Consider the following 24,739-nt stretch of genomic DNA (forward strand, 5'->3'; position numbering starts at 1 on the left):
CTCTTTTTTTTTTTTTTTTAAGTTTATTTATTTACTTGGAGAGAGTACAAGCTAGGGAGGGACAGAGAGAGAGGGAGACAGAGAATCTCTACCAGGCTCCACGCTGTCAGTGGGGAGCCTGACGCAAGGCTCCATCTCACGAACCCGGGAGATCATGATCTGAGCTGGTCGCTTAACCGACCGAGACACCCAGGTGCCCTTCTTCTGGCTCTTGTTTTCGGCTCAGGTCATCATCTCACAGTTCGTGAGATCAGCCCCCTGGTCCGGCTCTGCACTGACCTCGTGGAGCCTGTTTGGCATTTTCTGTCTTTCTCTCTCTCTCTGCCCCTCCCCCTCTCTATCTTTCTCTCTCTCAAAATAAATAAATGAACTTAAAAAAAAAAACCAAGGCATTATGATTATATATTGATTAGTAAAGCTCAAAGACATCCCCCCCCCCCAAGGTTAAATGGTTATCAGTCACCTGCATATGATGGGAATCTGGTTCATCGGAATATTTAAACAAGTTGGTGGCTTGAATGTTCTTGGGGAATGAGGGGTGTTGGAAGGCAATGAAAAATAATAGGTCAAAATGTCAAAGGAGGTTGGGTAAATACCATGTTTTCTTTTAAAGAGTGAGTGTAATTGCTTGCATTTTCTCTCTACTTCCTTCTTCTGTTTCATTGATTATTCCTAAGGCTAAAGTTTCTCCTTTACATTTTAATTCACCTGACATAGCATGTTTTAAAAAATTTAGCGTCGCTTGCTTTGATTTTCCAGTTGTCTTTTGCTGATGGAGCTTCTGTGAAGGGCAAACTCAAAGTACAACTGGCTGCCCCAGCACAGGGGAAGGGGAGTGGCGGTTGTGAGCGGGGACCCAGCAGCTACACCTTTAGCCCTCGCATGAGCAGTGCCAGGTACAGCTGCTTGCTGGCCCTACGGCAGAGGCTGCAATAGTTAGACCAGACCAGATCAATCAAACCAAACCAAGCAAAAAGGAGAGAGAGACTGAGAAAGAGGGAGAACAAGGGAATGGAAGTAGTGAAGAGGAAGGGAAGGACACCAAAGAGAGTGATGGATAATGTCAATAGTTCTAAGTACAGTACAGGTACCAGCTTATTTAAGCCTCAGGACAATCCTTTGAGGTAAGCTGTGTTATTATTATCCCCATTTGATAGTTGAGGAAACTGAGGCACAGAGATGTTGAGCAACTGTCCCCAATGTCACACAGCTCCTAGGTGATAAAAGTGGGATTTGAACTCAGTTTGGATCTGGAGTTTGTGATCTCTTTTTTTTTTAACTTTATTTATTTACTTTGAGACAGAGAGGGAGGGGAGAGAGAGAACTTGCATGTGCTTGAGCATCGGGAAGGGAGAGAGAGAGGGAGACAGAGAATCCCAGGTAGGCTCCATGCTGTCAGCGCAGAGCCTGAGGTGGGGCTCCATCTCATGACCCGTGAGATCATGACCTGAGCCGAGATCAAGAATTGGACACTCAACTAACTGAGCCACCCATGCACCCCGGGGGTTTGTGATCTTAACCACTGCACTAGCTGTTCTCAAACTTTCTGGTCTTAAGACCCCTCCCCTCTTAAGCTTTTAAAAATTATGGAAGACCACAAAGGGTTTGTTCAGGTGAGTTATATCTGTTAATATTTACCATATTAGAAACTTAAACATTTAATTCATTAAAAAATAATATGCTGATATAAATAACATGTACGTATGTATATATGTATGTATGCATTTTTTTCATTTTTGGGGGGAGAGAGAGAGAGAGAGCATGAGCCTGGGGGAGGGACAGGGGCAGAGAGAGATAGGGAGAGAGAGAGAATCCTAAGCAGGTTGCATGCAGCTTGGAGCACAACTCACAGGGCTCGATCTCACCACCCTGAGATCATGACCTGAGCTGAAATCAAGAGTTGGACACTTAACCAACAGAGCCACCCAGGTGCCCCTAACATAAAGAACATTTTATTTATTTGTTTGTTTATTTTAAGTTTGTTTATTTTTTTGAGAGTTTCAGGGGGTGGGGGGGGGTGGGGGGAGACTGGGGAGGTGCAGAGAGAGAGGGAGAGACAGAGAATCCCGAGCAGGTTCCATATGGTCAGTGCAGAGCCTGATGTGGGGTTTGAACTCATGAACCATGACATCATGGCCTGAGCTGAAGTTGGAAACAACTAACTGAGCCACCCATGTGTCCCATAAATAGCATTTTAAAGTGAAAATAGCTGTATTTCTCAAAATAAAAACATTTAGGGAGAAGGATGGCATGGTTTTACAGTTTTGCAAATTTCTGCACTATACCTCTTTTGGTGTGATGGTGGTTAAGAAGTGGGAAGGTAGGCGCCTGGGTGGCTCAGTCGGTTAAGTGCCGACTCTCAATTTCAGCACAGGTCATGATCTCGTGGTTCGTGGGTTTGAGTCCTGTGTCAGGCTCTGCACTGGCAGCATGGAGCCTGCTTGAGATTCTTTCTCTCCCTCTCTCTGCCCCTTCCCTGCTTGTGCTCTCTCTAAAATAAATAAATAAACATTAAAAAAAAGCTTTTAAAAGAAGTGGGAAGGAAATGAGAGACCGGAGGGCATAAAGTGATGGGAAGTCAAGGCCTGTCTCAGTGAGCACGCCATGTAGCCTGTATGAGGAAGAAATGGTAACAAAGAATTGTCTGAATGGGATAGAGCAGCATCTGGATTTTTATGCCTGTCTTACTCTTCAATAGGTTGTTCGGCATCTGTCTCTCTCCCTCTCTTTTTCCATATATGTATGTATGTATATGTATGTATGTGTGTGTGTATATATATATATATAATATGAATAATATATATATACTTATACACATATATATATTTACACATATACATGTATATGAGGTTCAATATAAAAGGTTGAGTGTAAGATTCTGAATTGGAAGGGGTTTTAGAGATTTGACTAATTTTATGAAGGGAAGCAGCTGAGGCTGGAATATAACATCCCTGGTTGCACTACTGATTAGTGGGAAGACTGGTGGTAGAACCCAGGTCTCCTGTCTTCTCGTTCCACTTTAGAATGTCATGTCATGGGAATTAATAAATCTAATTATGCAGCTATTAGATGCATTGATTTCCACCAGAAAACTTGTGAATTGACAACCATAGAATCTATGGTAAATTCACATGCTTCATCAGTGACATTGTGAAAAATTGCTCTTCTTTCAAAAGTGCCTCTCCCCAAATGTCTTGGTCTGGTATTTTGTTAGGACCCCTTACAACTTTTTGCTTCTTGTCTTTTGTGTCACAAGTAGTGCTGAAGAGAAGATGGGCTTGATGTTGAAAGAGGGTGAGGGTAGGAGAACCGGCAGTTCTGAGATGTCTGAGAACACCGATTGGCCAGTCTCTGTTATCTGCAGGATCCACTTTTCTTAAGGATGAGCATATTTTGGTCTATAGGTTTCCAAGACAAGCACATTCCTGCCAACATGATCCCTGGACAAGCTGTTCTGGAATTTGAACTTGCTACTGAAAAGGGGTTAAGTCCAGGGCATACACACTCATTTCGGTGGGGGGTGAGCCATAGTTGGCTATGTTAGCACCTCATTATACAACAGTTTCGGGATAAAGTGATTCCAGATGTGCTCTCAGCAAGTACCTAGCACTTAACGCTTTTAATCCATTAGGCTAAAAAATCCACCCTTCTGAATTTTGGAGGAGCCAGAAGTTAGTTAATTAACCAGCCATTCTTAGTTTATAAAGTTGATCCTTAGTTGGCCATAATTTGCAGTATGCTTCAACCTAGCCAATTACAACCATATAAAATGTATATATTTACACATACATACATGAATTCACACACACATGTATCTGATGATGATTAGAAGTTCCTTCTGAGTACTGATGTAATGAGCGTTAAGTTCCTGTGTCCTGGAAATTTCATTTAGAAAAGTTAAGAGCACGTGTATCTAAGAAGTAGTATTCTAGTTTCCTTCTTCCAACTGGCGAAGCTGCTTGTGACTCTGAAGAGTAAACTTTGTGGGAAGTCCTGGTTAAAGACTTACCCCCTCCCTTTCCTTTTTAAACGCAATTGAAATTTTTGCACTTCATAAACTTTGTTACCTGAATTTACAAAGAAGAATTGAAGAGAAAAGGTGCTGAATGTCTTCTCTGACAAGTCAGATTTTTGTGAAGAATATGGGATTTTTGCATCACTTGGTTCTGGAAAGTGGGGAGCTCAGGGTGAGCATTTCACTTTGCTTTAAAATACGGTAAAACCTTGGTTTGCAAACATAATTCGTTCTGGAAACATGCTTGTAACCCACAGCACTCATGTAGCAAAGCAAATTTCAAGAAACCATTGGCTCAGCTGTGATCACGTGACGTTCGGCAACATGTACTACCCATATTGCAAGACATTGCTTGTTTATCAAGTTAAAATTTATTACAAATGTTTGCTTGTCTTGGGGAACACTTGCAGAACAAGTTACGATCCAAGGTTTTTACTGTATTTCAGATTTGACTGCAGAAAATATGTGGGGTTTTTGTTGTTGTTATTGAATGCAAAGCAAACCTGGTCTTTGCTTACCATAGTTGAGAACGTTGCATTCTAATATGCTCTTTTGATATGATATTAAACATATTTTGAAAAATTTAGGTATTATATCTGGTTTTAAGGACCACAGTATGTATTTTTCAAAGACTTTAGGATGTTGTTCACTGGGTGGAAGTATTGGAAAATATATTCTTCAGAGGTACTTGTTTTGTTGCGGCTAGAGCAGCGACTACAGCAGACAGTCTAGATAAGAGAATGGACTCTGGGTCTAGACTGCCTAGCTTGATTCCTGGTTCTGCTTTTTTCTTTTTTTGGCTAGCTGTGTGCATCCGCTTTCACACATGTAAAGGATGAATGATGACTGGTGAGGACTTAATGCTTGCAAAGAAAGCACTTAGAACCCTGCCTAACACATATTAAACACTATGCAAGTGTTTGTTTAAACAAATAAAAAATCTCAAGCTTTGTCTCTGCCGTGCCGTAGATGCTAATATCCAGTGCCAGCAGAAGCAGCATATCACTAAAGTGAAAAGAGAGATCATCCTTGGGATTGATCTCTTGTGAAACGTCTTCCACGTGCTCCCATCCAACTGGGGCCAAAGCTGGAGGACAAGAAGGTGAGGAAGGTATAGCAGAGTGTAACGCCATTGCTCAAAGTCTCAGGTTGGGGACTTGCTGGATCACGATGTGTTTATGTTATTTCCAATTAAAGATAAAGACCCTTGGCGTTACCCGACAGTGGGTGATGGACAGAGTCAGGGTGTGGATTGTCAAGCATTTGTAGTTGAATGATGTGAAGGGCTTACTCCGGACAAATTGGAAGAGTTGTGAGTCATTTAGGGAGTCACTAGTGAGTCAGCCAGACAGGGCACACAAGTCCAGGTGACAGTTCTGTGTCAGTTAGCCTTGTGCTGTTGCAGCCCTTCAGAGGCGTGAGGCCTTTCACTTGAAGAAGGTTCCTCGTCATGCTGGCTGACAGAGTCCCATCCCCAGGGACAGAGCTTGAAAGTGGAGTACAGGCTGGATGGCAGCCCCTACCACCTCCTCTGCCCAGGATTTAGTGCAGAACACAAGCTACATTGAATGCAGTAGCCCGGAAGGCAGGTTTTTGAATGTCCCCTCCTAGGCTTCAGCTCAGAATATGTGTTGTTCATTCTGTTCTGTCTTACTTGACTTAAATAGCTGGAGTTGGGGAAGAGCTGGTTTCGTGGTTTTTGTCGTCGAATCCAATGGACAATTGCTAATCACAACTTACAATAATCCACAAGCATCTTGCTGACAGTCCAAGGCTGTTTTTCACCAGAGGTTTTATTAAGGCACTTAATTTAGGGTTAGGGTGCTGCTGAAACTTTCAGGAGTCTAAAAACAAAGAAGGACACACCAGAGTATTAGACCCTTTTAGCCATAAATCATATTTCTACAGTACCATTGGTTCTTTTTTTCTACATACGCTTATGATTTAAGATGATGCATTTTCTTTTATTTCCAATAGTTAGCAAGCTGTAACTGAAAGATTGAGAGCTTGGGAAAGGCCCTGGGTAAACCAGTCTGTCTATTGACATAGAATCACATCAGGAGCGGCCTCACAAGATTTGTGAGTTTTGGCCTCTCCTGTTTCTCATCAAATATTTCTTTTCAGTATTATCCACAGTCAGATTCCTCATTGGATATGCAATAGATTAAAATCCCATTGAAGTTTGGAATTCAACCAAACACAGCAGAAAGTCTTGGTTCTTTGACATTACCTCCCCAGACTATTTTCTTACAGTTTGAGTGGTCCTGAAATTTGGAAGGTAGTATCTCTACTATCCCCCACAAAGAGACTACTCCCTATAAAAAGTTTTATTGTTTCAAATATATTTACTCTCATTCTTAGGGAAACTTGAAATAACTTCTATTGTTCTAATCTTACCCTTTTCTTAGAAACCTGTCATTTCCATTCCCATCTCCTGCCCTGGTTTTTTTCCATTCTAAAATGAGCAGGAAGCCTGCTTTTTTAGCTCACTCATAAGTTAGTATAAGCCTAACTCCAGAAACAGGTGTTTTGATGATCATGCTTCTATCTAATAATGTTGCATGCATTCAGTTGCAAATTGAATGCAAAAATGCATTACAATTTCCAAAGTACTTTTCAAATGCATGATCACATTTAATCAACCTGAGCTTTTGAGATGGCGGTTATGATCTCCATTTTTACAAACTGGAAAACCGAAGCTCAGAGATCCACATACTGTGCTACCCAAAGGCTATGAAGAGAACCAGGCTTTTCACTTTTTATTGACTAGAATTAGAGATTTCCTCCCTCCCCATACTTTCCGTAGACTTAACCAGTAGTACAACTTTAAAACCTCTTTTGCTCACTTGATGATATGTAGCACAATTCACGTAGTGGGAAATATCTACATTGGTAGCTAGCCTGTGAATTTGTCCCAACTTATATACAGAATCTTTTGGAATGGTTTAAAATTCTTAGGATTTTCAACTCAGACCAGACAAAAGGACAATATACAATTCTTTGGCAAAATTGGTAGTAGTTAGCATATCTGCAGCCTCTCAAAGTAATCAGTCAGAGAATCTTGAATTTCTGTTTGTTTTACTTGTAATGTGTCCTAGCTAATTCGATATTTTCACTTTTTCTAACTTTTTTTCAGGGTGTGTTGACACTCAGGTTAATTTTGAGTGGCTTTTAAGAATATCCAGGGCGTGGGGCGCCTGGGTGGTTCAGTTGGTTAAGCGTCTGACTCTTGATTTCAGATTTTGGGATTCTCTCTGTCTCTGCCTCTCCCCAATCTGGTGCGTGCTCTCTCTCTCTCTCTCTCTGCCTCTCCCCATGTTGGTGCTCTCTCTCTCTCAACATAGATAAACATTAAAAAAAAAAAAAGAATATCCAGGCAGAGTGCCATATAATAAGCACTTAATGCATTTCAAATAAATGATTGAATTGTTCACCATGTAGGCATATAGCAATTTGTAAGTAAGTATCCCTAAAATGCAAATAGTTATGTTTATTGTTTTAAACTAGAAGATTTTAACATAGTCTGAAGTGTTGTAGGAAGGAGCAAGGACTTTGGAATGTGAAACTTTCTGGGTTTGAATGTTCATCACTTACTGTGAGTTACTGCACCTTCCTTAGGCAATAACTTCTCTGGTATTCAATTTCCTCACCTGCAAGTTTGGGATTGTATTACCTACCTTGCAAGACTGCTATAAGGATAATCTGGAAAGATGTATGAAAAGTATTCAGTAGTATGCTTGACACATAAAATGTGCTCAAAGTTCATGCCCAGAATTTGATGAAGACAGAGATAGCTATGGTGGCTCTAAATGATTGTGTTACTATATTTTTAAAAAGATATTTCTGAGCGCTGTTATGTAGTAAATATGTGAAAGGAGTATAAAGATACATATAACATTATCTTAGCCCTGCAAGATTCCTACATCTGCTATCGAGGCAGCGACAAGCCTGAAGTTTCCAAATGTGCAAAGACTAATTTAAATCCTATCCTAAAAGTGCGATTAATGTTGAGGACTCTGAGGGGCAAGCAGCATGGAGGCGGTAGGGGAGTAGAGTAGATGATAGGGGACATTTTTCGGTCTCATGTCCCACACTGGCTAGTAAGCCAGTGCTGGGGCCTCTGCTGGTGTCTTCAGCAAGCATGGAAGCTGCTGCCAACTACTGACACTGATCCAGAGGGGAAAGAATTAGCCACAGATTGCTGATGGGAGCTTTATACAAAGTAGAGTGAGATGGCTGAGTCTTTTTCTGAGGAAAGGCCCAAAGCCTGTCAGTATTCATAATCAACCAAAGTCATACAGCAATGTTTTTTTAAAATTTTTTTAATGTTTATTTTTGAGAGACAGAGACACAGTGTGAGCGAGGGAGGGGCAGAGAGAGAGAGAGAGAGAGAGAGAGAAAGACACAGAATCTGAAGAGGCTCCAGGCTCTGAGCTGTCAACACAGAGCCCGACGTGTGGCTCTAACTCACAAACCTCGAGATCATGACCTGAGCTGAAGTCGAACGCTTAACCAACTGAACTACCCAGGCATCCCTTACAGAAATCATTTTTTTTTTTTTAATTTTTTTTTTTTCAACGTTTATTTATTTTTGGGACAGAGAGAGACAGAGCATGAACGGGGGAGGGGCAGAGAGAGAGGGAGACACAGAATCAGAAACAGGCTCCAGGCTCTGAGCCATCAGCCCAGAGCCCGATGCGGGGCTCGAACTCACGGGCCGCGAGATCGTGACCTGGCTGAAGTCGGACGCTTAACCGACTGCGCCACCCAGGCGCCCCCAGAAATCATTTTTTGACATGATTTTGGGGTATGGCATTTTTAGAATTTGTGTATGCAACTTAATTGGCAGCCAAGCTGCCAATGATAAGGTTGTATATTGTCTAATTAACCTTTGTATGTAAAAACCAATTGCATAATCTGTAGCATAAAATCCTTGTGATGATGATACCAGTTCAATGAAGTATTATACATTTTACATGTAAGAGCAAAGAGCCCAAAATAGTTAAGATGATTTTGAAGAGGAAGAGGTGCCTGGGTGGCTCAGTTGGTTAAGCATCCAGATTCTTTTTTTTAAAAAAAATTTTTTTTTTCAACGTTTATTTATTTTTGGGACAGAGAGAGACAGAGCATGAACGGGGGAGGGGCAGAGAGAGAGGGAGACACAGAATCGGAAACAGGCTCCAGGCTCTGAGCCATCAGCCCAGAGCCCGACGCGGGGCTCGAACTCACAGACCGCAAGATCGTGACCTGGCTGAAGTCGTACGCTTAACCGACTGCGCCACCCAGGCGCCCCAAGCATCCAGATTCTTGATTTTGGCTCAGATCATGGTCTCATGGTTCATGAGATGGAGCCCCATGTTGGGCTCTGTGCTGACAGCATGGAGCCTGCCTGGGATTCTCTCTCTCCCTCACTCTCTGCCCCAACTCTCGCATGCATATGTCTCTCTAAATATAAATAAATAAACTTCAGGGGTGCTTGGGTGGCTCACTTGGTTAGGTGTCAGACTTTGGCTCAGGTCATAATCTCATGGTTTGTGAGTTCGAGCCCCACCTGGGGCTCTCTGCTGTCAGCATGGAGCCTACTTTGGATACTCTGTCCCCCTTTCTCTCTGCCCCTCCCCTGCAGGTTCTCTCTCTCTCTCTCAAAATAAATAAGCTTTAAAAAAAAACTTAAAAAAACATAACTTTTGGGGCGCCTGGGTAGCTTAGTTAGGCGTCCAACTTCAGGTCACGATCTTGCGGTCCGTGAGTTCGAGCCCCGTGTCGGGCTCTGGGCTGATGGCTCGGAGCCTGGAGCCTGCTTCCGATTCTGTGTCTCCCTCTCTCTCTGCCCCTCCCCCGTTCATGCTCTGTTTCTCTCTGTCTCAAAAATAAATAAACGTTAAAAAAAAAACATAACTTTGAAGAACAAGGTGCAGAATTTAACCTTAATAGATATCAAAACTTATTATGAAGCTAGGGTAATCAAGGCAGCATAGTAATGACAAAAGCTTAGCCATACATGCTGATGGGACAGAATGGAAAATTTAGAAACAGTTCCATACATACATATATGAAAACATGGTATATATGAGAGGCCAGATTAGGGAAAACTTAATGGTTGACTAATGGATTTAGGTACAACAGGGAAAAAAAAAGGAAAATTAGGTTTCTATATCATACCATACACAAAACTCAGTTATGGCTGGCTTAAAGACATAAATGTGTAAAGCACAATTTTTAAACATCTAAAGGAAACATTTTATGCACTTGAGATAGGATGTCTTAAACAAAGTACAAAAATCATAAAAACATGGACAAATAAATTTGACTATGTTAAAATTAGAAACTTCTAAAATTAAAAGACATGTAAACAAGTGAAAGACCAGTGAGCAACTAAGAAAGAGATTTAAACATATGGAAAAATTCATGTACGGGTTATATAAAGAATCCCTAAAATCAACCCAGCAGAAAAATGGGTAAAGGATGTGAATCGGCAGTGTGCAGAAAAGAAAACTCAAATGGTCGATAATCATGAGAACTTAGTGATCGGGGCAATGCAAAGTTAAAACTGTCAGAATATAGGATTTTGTATCCACCAGAAACCAAATTTGGTGGAGATGTAGAACAAACAGGAATCTTCTGCATCGCTCATGGGAGAATTTCACTGGCACTACCCCTTTGGAAAACAGTTTGACAAAATCTAGTACTGTGGATGAGCCTGCATACTACCTGCACCTCTGCTGCTGGGTTTAATCTCTAGAGAAGCTTTCACAGCACCAGCCACAGTCCTAATGCAGAGTAGGGGCTTGGTAAATAGATCTTAGAAAAAGGAAAGAGGGAGGGAGGAAGGAAGGAAGAATATTTATGTCATTGGCTTCATTTTTGCTTTGTTCTTAGTGTTGTAGGACCCTATACATGCCAGGCTGTGTCCCAAACCACCCTACAGGTTTGTCAAATGCCTACAATTTTGAGAACCTCAGATTAGCCTCTACATCTCCCAGACTCTACTGTGAATGGAGATAACAATTTTCATAACTGATAAATACATTCCATAAATGTATTTTCTTACAGAATTCACAGGGGTATAAATACCAAGCTCTAATTGCTTATTTAAAATGAATCTAATATATAAAATGAGATGTGCCAGTATGTTACGGGTAGCATAAAACATTAGTTATCTCTAGATCCTTACAATTCTAATGGCAAAGAAAGATGAGACCTGATGCCCTGAAAAGATAAAATGTCTTTTTCAGGCATATGAATAATCAACAAATATTCTACTGGCTTATGGAGAAATGGGTGTTCTCTTTAAATAGTAAATATTCGTATGCACTAAGCCAATCCTTTTATAACTATATTCCTAAGAGCATAGAAAACATGGCAGCTCTTCCCATAGCTGGAAGAATGTGTGGTTACCCTGGCAACAGCATCTTAGTTCCTGCTTCCAAGTACCACCTGGTGATTTCAAGTCTAACAGCTGTGCAGCATCTACATTTCCATTGAGGAAATAAAATGCATTCATGCATCATCTCATGGAGCATTTAAGAAGAAACAAGCTTGCAAATTTGGGGAAGGAGTTAAAGAAATAACACTACATACCAGCAGAGCCAATTGAAGTTTAAAAGCCCTAACTGCAGTCTTGGAAGCTGGCCGAAGCAGCCAAGGCTACCACATTAGGGCTGTAGGGTCTTGAGGCAAATTTTCCATCAGAACACTAACAATCACATAGGCCCCTTAGCCCAAGCACGGTTTCTTACCTCTTACCCAAAATATGTACTCTTAAGTGGAATTGGCAATCTCTGTCCTAACAGGCAGTTACACAAAATGGCTGTGTATGCATCACAAGAGAAGTAGAGGAAAATGAAGAAAACACTATCCTCTGTTTCATGCTTGTTTCTTAGTGCTCCCACTTTTACCCAAGGGATTAGGACCTTTCTCAGATCTAGTCATATTAAATTATTTTATGTTTATTTTTGAGAGAGGGAGAGAGACAGAGACAGAGACAGTGAGAGAGAGCATGAGCAGGGGAGGGGCAGAGAGAGAGACACACACAGAATCCAGGCTCCAGGCTCTGAGCTGTGATCACAGAGCCCAATGTGGGGCTTGAACTCACGAACCGTGAGATCATGACCTGAGCCAAAGCTGGATGCTTAACTGACTGAGCCACCCAGACACCCCTTGATCTAGTCATATTAAAAAGGCTAAATCCTACAGTGACTTCCAATAAAACAAGTTTTACGGGAATTTCTGGATTAAATGGTTGACTGCCAGAGGGGAAGAATAGCATTGCTAGGCTGAAGGGACACAGCGGGCTAGGGAATAATTTCCCTGTCCTCTCAAAGAAAAAAAAAAACTATAAACAAATAATTTAAGATTTAAATTTAATTTTTTCCTTTCCCTTTTTCCCTGATTATTACGATTCTGCACATATGTTTGGAAAATTTGGAAAACGTAGAAAAAAGTATGTAGGAAGGACAACCAAAATCACTGAAGATACTGACGTTGTTAATATTTTGGAAAAGCACTTTTAGTCTTTTTTTATGCATTTTTTTCACCTTTGTTCTGCATTTTGGAAGGGCTGCTAAAGTGATCCACTCACAGCACAATTAATTTTCTGCAATACCCATTATGATTGTGATTGCTTCAAAGGAATACTTTAATTCTGATACGGCATTTTAAGTTTCCTTGCCTTTTTTTTTCTTATACTAGTAGCTTCATACTCTTTTCTCCTGTCATCTTAGTCTATCTGTTCTTGAATTTCTTCCTTTCATTTTATGGAGCTCACATTTTCATACACCTCAGTTTAGGACACCAAACAAGACGTGAACATCTTCTCTGGTACTGTAGAAACTTTTCAAAACCATCATGTTGCTTTTGTCCTGCTTCACCTTCCCACAGGGAGAGATTCATCCAGCACGATAGAAATAGGGTATACAGAACATCTCTAGCTAGCACTGTCCACCTCTATTCTGACAATTTCTCCTCTTCGAACTAAACATTGAAGGCTGGCTGTGTGCACAACCTCTGTCCAGTTTCCAGGGCTTAGGATTACTTCACTGGATCACTCCATAAATAACTAAAGTCCTACTATGTGCACATACTGTCGTAGGTGCTGGTGAAATGGCAGTGGACAAAACAAGCTTATGTAAAATAAGTAAACATACACTTGTACAATGTAGATTATAATATTAAGCTTCTAGTAAGGGAGACAGGAGGTTAAAGAGGCAGTTATTTTAGTTACAGGACCAGGGAAAGACTTGCAGACTGAGAAGGTGATATTTGAGCTGGTGGGATTCAGGAAGTGAGTTCTTTGGTTATCTGGAAGAATATTCCCAGAAGAGTAGTCAGAGAGGGCCTTTTAAGCCATTCTAAGGCTTTTGGTTTTTATGCCATGTGAAAGGGATTGCCCTTCTAGGGTTCTGAGCAGAATGAAGTTCTAGAAACCAAGTGAACCAAATATTTTAAGAAGAGAGTGAGCAAGTGTGTCCGGTGTTGGACAGGGTGAATGGGAGGAGGCTGAGAGCAGACGTTTGTATGTAGCACCATGGGGAGGGGTCAGTGGTGACTTCCACAGGAACTATTCCAATGAAGTAATGAGGGTGAGAGCTGTTTGAAATGATTCTGGAAGGAGTGGGAGGGGCTGGACAGGAGGCAGACTACGACTCTTTGAGGAGTTGGAGTTTTACTCTTAAAAGGAAGAGAAATGGAACGGTAGCAGGAGGAAGATGTGGGACCAGGAACACTTTTTAAAATTTTTTAATGGAAGGAGTTATTACAGCACATTTGTGTGCTGGGAATGATCCAGTAGAGAGCAACAACTCAATGATGCAGGAGTAGGTAGACAATTGCTGGAGCAAAGTCTTGGAGTAGGGTGAGAAGGGATGGGCTCCAGAGCGCCAGTGGAGGGACATGAGCATTCACGTGACTACAGGAGGGAGGCTGCGGTGTGGGCTCAGAGGGACCTCCATGGTCGGGAGCACAGACGTCCACTTGGTATGGCTCAGCTGGCCTTCGCGGGCAGTTAGCGTATTTGACAGACTAAAGTGCCATCTGCCGTACATCTGGTGAACCGTGTGCACCGGTGCCTCTCCCCCCCGCCCCAATAGACACACACCTGTGGGCACTGTTCCCAGGGCTGTCCTTATCCTCGCCACTTCATGTTGGTAAAGCAAGCACTATATGTATGTCAGTTTAAATGCACTATATGTATTGTGCAGTTTAAAAAAACTTGGGCTCAGACCAGTGTAGCCTCTAACGTAAGGTCACGCGTTGATAAACGGTAGGGCAGGGGATTGAACCCAGATACTTTGACTGTTTCTGGGTTCTGTGGACCCAGGAAATAGGGAAGGGGTATTTACTTCCCAAGATTGAGATTCAATGTCTTTTTCCTGCTCTTGTCTCCAGAGGAGCCCACCACGGGGATGACTGTGTGAATGCACAATCCCTTCAGGTACACAAGGGTGCCTTCACCAGGTGGAGGGCATCTCCAGATGCATGCAATGTACAGATGGCCTCGTTACCCCATTTACTTGTGTAGAGGCTTAAAGCACCTGGAACCTGCCTCTCCCACCATAGTCTTCGAGGAACTGCATTTGGACTGCACCCTCCTGCCCGTTCATCCACCAAACCACCTTTCCGTTAACATTCCACAGTTTCCTCTTGCTCTTTAGATCTGGGGAGAAGCAGGGTTTTGTGCTCATTCAATTGCCCCGAACCAGAGGATAATAGATTTTTCAACCTGGAAGGAATCATTCCAGGGAGACCTCTGGTTAAACTTCTTTGTATTCACCCCATTTTCTTTATCCGCTCTGTTGGCATCTCAGGCACCAGCTAACATGTACTTCTAGAACCTTCTACCTTCAACACAAGAAAATACACACATCTGCTTTGTTTTCTTTTGGAAGAAGCTCTAAGAAAAAAGATGTGAGAGTTCAGCTGGCTCCCTGCTCTTCCAAGGGCTGTCACTGCAATCGTGTGGGGCCACTGGAGGTAGGGCTTTAACATGTACCAGGCATTTTCCTCAAAATCTGCTACTTTATGTTAGGTGAGCAGTACATTCCAAGTGGCAAGTGCTTTCTATTACACATTCATAATGTATATTAAGTCTTTGTAAACTATCATGTCAGGTCATGGTTAATCAGTTAAAACTCCTAGTTATAAGGAAGTGTTATTACTTAAAAAGTTCACAGATATAGGCCACTGGGTGGCTCAGTGCTTAAGCGCCTGACTCTTGATTTCAGCTCATGGGATTGAGCCCCGCCTTGGGCTCGTAGTGCGGAGCCTGCTTGGGAGTCTCTCTCTCCCTCTATCTCTGCACCTCCCCTGCTCTCTCTCTCCCTCTCTCCCTCAAAATAAATAAATAAACTTAAAAAAAATTTCAGAGATACAGAGGAATGAAAAGAGTATTTTAAGAACTAAAATAAAACATGAGTAACCCAGGAGTATATTTAGGCGGTACTTAAATACACCTTAAAAATTAAATGTTAGGTTAAAAAGTATTTAGAAAAAAATACTAAAGTTTAGAATGTGTGTGTATATATATACATAATATTTTCAGATGCACCAGTGGCTCAGAAGCATACCCACTGGAGAACATCATGGAATGAAAGATGTTTCATTCTGTCCCCTCAGAAAGTTTTACAGGACTTCTCCCGTCGATTTGCTGCCCTTGGCAATCCCTTGTCCTGAAGGCACGCTTCTTTTGTGGAAAAGCCCAGGCATGGAGAGTCATCGGGGAGAATCAATCATTTCAAAGATGATAGCTTTACTAATATCTCCATATATGTTGATGGTGTGTATGTATGGGGGGTGGAAGTGAAGGCTAGGCAAAGCTAGAATTAGTCATATGAATGATGTACTTGTCTGGACACTGGGCCACTCCGACCCCAACCAGTGCCAGTAAATCGTGCAGACTGCTCCAACACCACCACTCTGTTTCTATCCCACTCATATAAAATTCCATGCCAAGGTACAAACCACAATCCTCCCTTTCTTGGTTTTTCATGCAAAAACTATTTTAGAATAAATTTAAATGTCAAACCTTCAAGAACTCTGAACAGAGGGAACTTCAGCTCACTTAGTTCCCAACATGGCTAAAATAAAAAAAAATTCTGATGAGAGTACTAAACTTTTAGAGGTCTATATTGTTCATTGATTTAAGTTCCAAAGAAAAGCAAAATTGCTATGTTCAAGCAATAGGATATAAGAAGAAACAGTGAGAAAAGCATAAATATCAACAGCAGCACTTTCGTGCCTGGGAGAGGTCCTGAGTCCCTGTGTGTGAATAACTTGGCAATGGCTGCTGCATGCAGTGTGTAAACAAATATGGTCCCCACACCATTTAAAATATTCAACATTGACCTAAACAGGCATAGACACAGAATGCCAGTCCAGGCAGACATTTGTGAATGTACACACAGAACACAATGCAGGAAGAACTTGGTGCTTTCTTTCCCCGACTATTTTATTATACACACATTTCAGATTCAATTCACATTCAAGTGTTCATAGTCTGAGCAATAGAAAACACATTTTTAATCAGTCCTAGACAGCAGGAAAAACTTCCTGTAGGAGTTCTAGGAGGTTTATTCTTCATTTAGCAGATGTTTATTGATAATAGAAGGCAGGAAGTTATATGACATGTCTCTAGTTTCAAAGAGCTTAAAATATGGTTGAGATCTATAGGGGAGTTGGTCATCAGGGAGTTTAAGAGAACTTTTTTATAGTTTTGTGAGAAAGGTATAAAATCATAAAAAGGAAAGAGAAGGCCAGAGTTTTGATTTCAGAATTACAAACTAAAAAGGAATGTCCAGGCAATCTGGAAAAGTCTTGAGGTAGAAACAACTGAACCAAGAATAATAGATATGCATTATCTAATCCAGTGTTTCCCTGGTTACGGGGTGGGACTCTAGGGGATCCCTTTGAGGATCTGGTGAAAGTTATGGACCCCAAAATAGCCATCTACCCTCAAACTTTTATATAGAATATAAGAGATTTGAAGTCTGAGTCCATGGACTTTATATTGTAAATCTAATACAGTTACATTTACCATGGTTAGTGAATGGTCACTGTTTATTCACTTCCTTGTCTCCTCCAGTAGAATAGAAGTATTTCTAGGATGGGACTGCATTATGTTTTATCTTTCATTCAAACCCTTCTCTGTTTAGCATTGTGTTGTTGTGTAGAAGGTACTAAAAGAGTTGGGTCCTGTCTCAATGTTTAGGTATTAGGTTAATACAGCATCTTCCAAATGTCAGTCATTTGAGTAACTTTCTCAATTTTTGCCATGGCTGTTTACCACCTTGGTTATTATTTAGTACCTATAGCTGCAAAATAATGATTTTTGGTGATAGAACACTAAATAATATCACATATCAGGATGAGTGAGCATGTTATTTTCATTCTATTTTCTTTCAGTCCAGTTTACACCAAAGAGAGATTTCCAGTTTACTTCCGGTGTATCTTTTAATACTTTTCTGACATTTGAGCATCTTCCTTTGGAACTAATGCAGAGGCTTCCGTATGCAGCAGTATTTGGCTAGAAGTGAATAACATTGCTTTATTCATTTTTTTTCATTGTGTTTAGTTTTATGAAAAGTGATACTAGTTTTCCCTATGGAAGTGACAAAAATTTTCTTTTCACATATACTTGTTAAAAAAAAGTTTATTTAAGGAAATACAGTAAATCAGTTCTCTGTTGCTGTGTAACAAGCTACCCCAAACATAGTGGCTTAAGAAACAGTGACTTATTAGGATTCTGCGGGTTAGCGAGACTCAACTGGGCAATTCTTCTCCTCCACATGATATCCGATGGGGTCATTCCTTCATCTTGAGAACTTGGATGAGGCCAGGAGGTCCAAGATGGCTTCCCTCATGCCTGTCAGCCCAGCTGGAGTGGCTGGAATGGCTGAAACTGGCTGAGCCTCTTTCTCCATGTGGCCTCTCATCATTCAGTAGTCTGACTTGGGCTTTTTCACATCATAGATGGATCTCCAGAGATTAAAAAAGAAAGCTGAAAAATTTCTTAAGGCCTAGACCTGGAAGTCAAAAAGTATTACTTCTGCTATATTCGACTGGTTAAAGCATGTGACTGGACAAGTCTAGATTCAAGGGGAAGAGAAATAGACTTCACATCTTTTTGGGAGATTAGAGGCACTCATGTCCAGAGATGGAAAGAAGCTTTGGCAATAATTTTGCAAATAATTTACCACAAATGGTAGGTAAGTAAGTAATAGGACAAGTTGTGGCAGATATGGCAAAAATTGTGAGAGTGTTACTCAAATGACTAGTATTTGGAAATGCTGTATTAATCTGATACCTGAATATTGCACTAGATAGTCCATGGACATTTTTTAGTATGTTGTGCATACTAAACGCAGTGCTACATGCAAAGGGATTAAAGGAAAAAGATAAAACATGACACAAACATGTCCGAGGAGGACTTACATTCTAGTGAAAGAGATAGGTGTATAAGTAAATAGTTTTAAAGGGGCACCTGGCTGGCTCAGTTGGTAGAGCATGAGAATCTTGATCCCAGGGTTGTGGATTCAAGCCCTATTGTTGGGTGAAGAGATCAATTAAAAATTTTTAAAAATCTTAAAAAAAATGGTTATAACAAAATAACCATGATGCTTGTTGCAATAAGTACTTAGAGTCCTGACATTTTTTTTCACATTCTAAATATTTTTTGTAATTTAATTTTTTATTTTTTAAAGTTTACATCCAGATTAGTTAGCATATGATTTCAGGAGTAGATTCCTTAATGCCCCTTACCCATTTAGCCCATCCCCCCTCCCACAACCCCTCCCATAACCCTCAGTTTGTTCTCCATATTTATGAGTCTCTTATGCTTTGTCCCCCTCCCTGTTTTTATATTGTTTTTGTTTCCCTTCCCTTATGTTCATCTGTTTTGTCTTTTAAAGTCCTCATATGAGTGAAATCATATGATTTTTGTCTCTGACTAATTTCACTTAGCATCGTACCCTCCAGTTCCATCCACATAGTTGCAAATGGCAAGATTTCATTCTTTTTGATTGCCGAGTAATACTCCATTGTATATATATATACCACATCTTCTTTATCCATTCATCCATCGATGGACATTTGGGCTCTTTCCATACTTTGGCTATTGTTGATAGTGCGGCTATAAACATGGGGGTGCATGTGTCCCTTCAAAACAGCACACCTGTATCCCGTGGCTAAATGCCTAGTAGTGCAATTGCTGGTCGTAGGGTAGTTCTATTTTTAGTTTTTTGAGAAACCTCCATACTATTTTCCAGAGTGACTACACCAGCTTGCATTGCCACCAACAATGCAAAAGAGATCCTCTTTCTCCGCATCCTCGCCAACATCTGTTGTTGCCTGAGTTGTTCATGTTAGCCATCCTGACAGGTGTGAGGTAGTATCTCATTGTGGTTTTGATTTGGATTTCCCTGATGATGAGTGATGTTGAGCATTTTTTCATGTGTCGGTTGGCCATCTGGATGTCTTCCTTGGAGAAGTGTCTATTCATGTCTTTTGCCCATTTCTTCACTGGATTATTTGTTTTTTGGGTGTTGAGTTTGATAAGTTCTTTATAGATTTTGGATACTAACCCTTTATCTGATATGTTGTTTGCAAATATCTTCTCCCATTCTGTCGGTTGCCTTTTAGTTTTACTGATTGTTTCCTTCGCTATGCAGAAGGTTTTTATTTTAATGAGGTCCCAGTAGTTCATTTTTGCGTTTGTTTCCCTTGCCTCCGGAGACGTGTTGAATAAGAAGTTGTTGCGGCCAAGACCAAAGAGGTTTTTGCCTGCTTTCTCCTCGAAGATTTTGATGGCTTCCTGTCTTACATTGAGGTCTTGCATCCATTTTGAGTTTATTTTTGTGTATGGTGTAAGAAAGTGGTCCAGGTTCATTCTTCTGCATGTCGCTGCCCAGTTTTTCCAGCACCACTTGCTGAAGAGACTGTGTTTATTCCCTTGGATATTCTTTCCTGCTTTGTCAAAGATTAGTTGACCATACGTTTGTGGGTCCATTTCTGGGTTCTCTATTCTGTTCCATTGATCTGAGTGTCTGTTCTTGTGCCAGTGCCATACTGTCTTCATGATTACAGCTTTGTAGTATAGCTTGAAGTCTGGGATTATGATACTTCCTGGTTTGGTTTTCTGGAGTCCTGACATTTTACAGAGAAGTTTAAGAGCATGTGGATTTTCTTGGGCCCATGACTTTTATCAGATTCTTAAGAAAGTGTGAGATCCTAAAAGGACCTAAAATGCATTGATTGACTCAAGAGACACACTGGTGTGATGCACAGGGGTGACCACTGCTAGCTGCAGTGTTAAGGAAAAGGCTTCACTGAGGCTCTAACACAGGTGGGCAGGATTGATTGAGGAGGAAGAACTGGCTGGAGTTGAAAGTCAATTAGATGTGGTGAGAGGATGGAGGGGGTGAGATGGGTGGAGGGAAAGGAGGAGGAAAGTGGTGAAAGAGGAGAGGAATGTGGGGAATTGGAGAAAGAAGAGAGAGAAGTTTATTCCAGGATAACTGGATTTTCTGGCTGGCTGGAATGGTAGGTGGTAGAAAATAAGTGAGGAAGAGTAGATTTTCTGGGAACTCTTTCCAGAATTCTGCTTTTTCCAAGTTGTCATTGAGATGCCCGTATCATAAAGCAATAAACAATTGGGCATGCAGATCTGGAACTTACTTACCTTGTGCCAGGCACCTTTATAGAAATTGGTTATAAAACAGTGAATAGTCGAAGAGAAGTGATGCCTATGTTCCCATGGAGCTTATATTCTAGTAGGGCTGGGGTCAGGGGGAAGATGGACAGAGAGACAATTAGTATGTAAAAAAATTCATATAAATTTTATCTAATGCTAAATTCTAAGAATGAAAAAATTTAATTAATGGAATAGAGAGGGTTGGGGCAGCTACTTTATCTAGGGTAATGTGGTAATTGAAGGCAGCTTTTTGAAATATAACCCAAAGCTAGGAAGAAGGCCTACTCTCTTTTAACTTAACAAGGTAGGAAAATTATACTAGCAGGAGGTTAACTTTTGCCATGTAAGGTGGTCTCACCCAGAGACCAGATGGTTGTGAGGGACTCCTTCCCAACCACCTCTACCGAATCTTCCGAATCTTCCCTATCTAGCCATAGAACCATGTGGAGTAGATAATGATAACCCACTCTGATGGTCAGGACACCAGAGATGTGGAAACCACAGGGAGAGAGGAACTCTAGGGGAGAGGGAGAGAATGCATAGAAGGCTGGCAACAGGGGTGGTCACTTACTGACTATTGATGGGGTGCCATCTGGGGCTCCCAAACACAAGGGAGCAGGTCTCATTCCCACAGTTAGTACCTAGGAATGAGTTAGTCTAGGGATGCCACTCTCTATTCCTCACCACACTTTGATGTGGTACAGGATGGATTCCATCACTGTATGAGATGGACTACATCAGTTGGAGTTGAGTGAAGAACCAATTGTACAGTCTTTTGGGTTTGGATGTGTTGATTTGAGATAGTAGTAGGACCTGATCCTCTCTCACCATCCACAGGCAGTTGTCTGAACCCCTATAGTGGGCACAATGGGTTGAGAACAGAATTGCCTGTGGATCAATCCACCACCAGGCACACGTTGTCTTCTGACCATTTTACTCCATCTACACCAAGGTAAGGATATACATATTTAATTTTTTAAGGACATTTCATAGTATAATATTATTCTTTTACTGTTATAATTTTTCAGTTACTCATTTCGGAACACATCTCCCCTCATCCTATGAAGAATGTGTACAATGCTAAGTAAATCAGTCGATGTCAATGATTCTGACTGCAACTACTTTGGTGCCAGGATGTCTCTTTAGATTTCGGGTGAACAAAAATAAATTAGGTTAAGACATGTGTTGAAATGATAGGATCCCATAAAATGAAATTTTCAGTGATCAGAACATATTATTTTAGAGCTTATAAAGATTTCAAGTGTTGGATGAACAAAAAAGAATATAAGTGATTGGGTCTATTATTATTTTAAGCCTTAGGCAAAAGATCTCAAAACCCCAGCCTTTGAGTGTTACTAGAAATTTGGGGCAGAAGAAACAAGTAATGTGCCAGTCTATTGCCACAGCTCTACACCTCATTCTGGGTTTGGGAATGATTTTAGATAATTATTTTTCTGCCACTTGCTGTCACCACCCTGATTCAATCTATAAGCTGGGATGTTACGCAAACGACAAAATGTAGTCAGGGAACAATTAATACATCAAACGCAGACAGTGAATAGGACTAAAATCCTAAAGAGTACACATTACAGAAAAGCTGGGTAAATCTGGGCTTGGTATCACGGAGCCGCTCTCTTCCTCTGTCCCATTGTTTGTGACCTTGACTATTTCCATCATGATGTAAACCCATGGAATCAAGTCACTGACATGTTTACGATTCCCTCATCACGTTTTGCAGTTATTAATACCATAGTGGTGGCAAGGACACTTTCAACATACAGTGCCTCCTGTCAAGAGAAAATGAAAACCTTCCGGTAAAGGTCCCGGAGCACTGGCAGTAGGCTCTGTTCTTCATCTGTCCCCTACGACAGACTCTATTCACTCTCAACCTAATCTAAAGGAGGGACAGATAACACTATTGGGGTCCCTTGTGTCGGTGACAGAGAATACTGCCATTACGACTGCTACTACTAATAATATAAATGATAGCAATTATTTGGTGCTTACTATGTCCTAGGGGACCGTTCTAAGCACATTCTCTACATGAACCAATTTAATCCTCACAGCAGCAGTAGACACCATTACTACCCTCCTTTTGCAGATGGGGAAACTGAGGCCCAGAGAGGTTCCCACAGCTGAGAAGTGGCAGAGCTGGGATAGCCGTGGGTGTTGACAGGTGCAGAAGATTGAGAAGCAGAAGTGAGGAATAGATGATTTTTCTATAAGATGAGAAAAGCCACTTGGGAAAAAGCTGTTCCATCTTGGAAGCCATTGCTATCTTTGAAGCCGTCTTTGAAGCATCCCCGAGGAGAGGGAGTGATGTCAAGTTCCCAGCCCCAGGCTCTGCCCCATCACGAAAAGAAGGGTGAAGGACCAAGCTGGAGGGTGTGAGGGTGCTGCCGAGACTCTTCTTGTCTACAGCCATGCACCCCAGAATCCTACAATGAACTGGAAGGATGGCTGAGGACACACTAAACGCCCCTGGTTGACAGAGGGCCCTGAGGTGCCACAAGCGCTTCCTGCTGGGTTATAGGGACACTGGTTTCTATTTATTTTTATTAACCTCCTGTCACTGATAGATAGGAATGACAAGGATAAAGCCCAAGACAAAAGGGAGGGGATCCTACTAGATTTTATGGAGACCTATGTGAACAGGAAAGAGACCTTCAGGTAGAATTTATTTACAGGTCTGCAGGGTGTATGGATCTGTGTTTATGGGTATGAGCATTTGGGAACTGTGGTATTTAAATTCCTTTAATGTTCTTAGAAGGTACCTGGGAGGATTCATTATTTTAGTTTTCATATTGATGCTATCAGGAAATGTTCAAAAACTCAGAATATCTTATTTCTTCACAGAAGTTCTTACTGGCACCTCTTCATGTGCTGCTCACTTGGCATCCATTGGTGCTCCACATTTTGGACACGGAACCATCGCTCTCACCTGGACCCTTTGGGGGGGACTAGGTTCCACGCAAGCACGTTGGAGAGGACGCACTTTCCCTTGCTGCCGTGTTTTACCCTAGCCCCTCATTACTGTGTTCGGGAAATTATTCCTTTTTCCACCCCTAATTAGGCCTCTGGGTACTTTATGGTAAGTGTGACATTTTTCTCTTGACAGGCAGTATTATAGTGTAGAACTGTCCTTGTCACTCTTTATTGCTTTTAATAACTATGAAATCTCTTACAAGATGTCTAGAGCCTCATCAACATATGTTGATGGCACTGTTTTATCAGTCCTGAAATGGTCAAGGTCACAGACAATGTGCCAGAGGAAGGAAGACAGTGAACACATTATTATAAATAGATATGTGACTTGAAAATGACCCTTTCAGGCATGGGGACATTAGTTGGCAATAGGAAGGAAGTGATGAGATGCAATAATTTTATTTTGCTTAGGGAAGTCTCCAGGTGTATGTCAGACGCTTGCTATGTTTAATCTGATTGGCGTGTTAGCACATCAGAGGTTGAAACATTTATCATAGTTATTTCATGATAATGAAAATGAATTAAAAGATAAGGTGGGGCAAAAGTATGGTTTGGATAGTCAAAAGCTAGCATCTGACACATTATTTTAACTGAGGAAATTTAAGTGAAACATGTGAGAACAATGTACCTTATATTTTGTCATTCTGGACTTAAAAAAAATTTTTTTTAATGTTTATTTTTGAGAGAGGGAAAGAGAGTATGAGCAGGGGAGGGGCAGAGAGAGAGGGGGACACAGAATCCTAAGCAGGCTTCAGGCTCTGAGCTGTGAGCACAGAGCCTGACGCGAGCCTCGAACTCACCAGCCGTGAGATCATGACCTGAGCTGAAATCAGATGCTCAATTGACTGATCCACTCAGGTGCCCCTGTCATTGTGAACTTTTTTGAAAACATAAGCATTGGGAAGCGTTTTATGTAGTAAGTTTAGATGCTAGTACTGAATCCCATTTCCTTCCCTCTTGATGTCTCATTCATCCTCAGAAGATATATTTTAACAACGAAATATCTAAAAGGTATATTGGTTTTGTTACTTGGGGCTCAAAAATGTCCCCAAGGC

General features: G+C 41.2%; 1 long non-coding RNA gene across 1 annotated transcript in view; it reads left to right on the forward strand.

The window, feature by feature from the left end:
• Positions 1 to 24,739, forward strand: part of LOC124502181 (uncharacterized) — a 37,116-nt gene that overhangs the window by 4,407 nt on the left and 7,970 nt on the right. The window contains exons 2-3 of the long non-coding RNA XR_006959867.1: positions 21,537 to 21,651; positions 23,556 to 23,790. This is a non-coding gene — a long non-coding RNA (uncharacterized LOC124502181). The remainder of the gene's footprint in view (positions 1 to 21,536; positions 21,652 to 23,555; positions 23,791 to 24,739) is intronic.

Source organism: Lynx rufus, unplaced genomic scaffold, assembly GCF_022079265.1.
Source record: "Lynx rufus isolate CCGP_SWC_20201006 ecotype Redwood Valley unplaced genomic scaffold, mLynRuf1.p SCAF_7, whole genome shotgun sequence".
Lineage (NCBI taxonomy): Eukaryota > Metazoa > Chordata > Mammalia > Carnivora > Felidae > Lynx > Lynx rufus.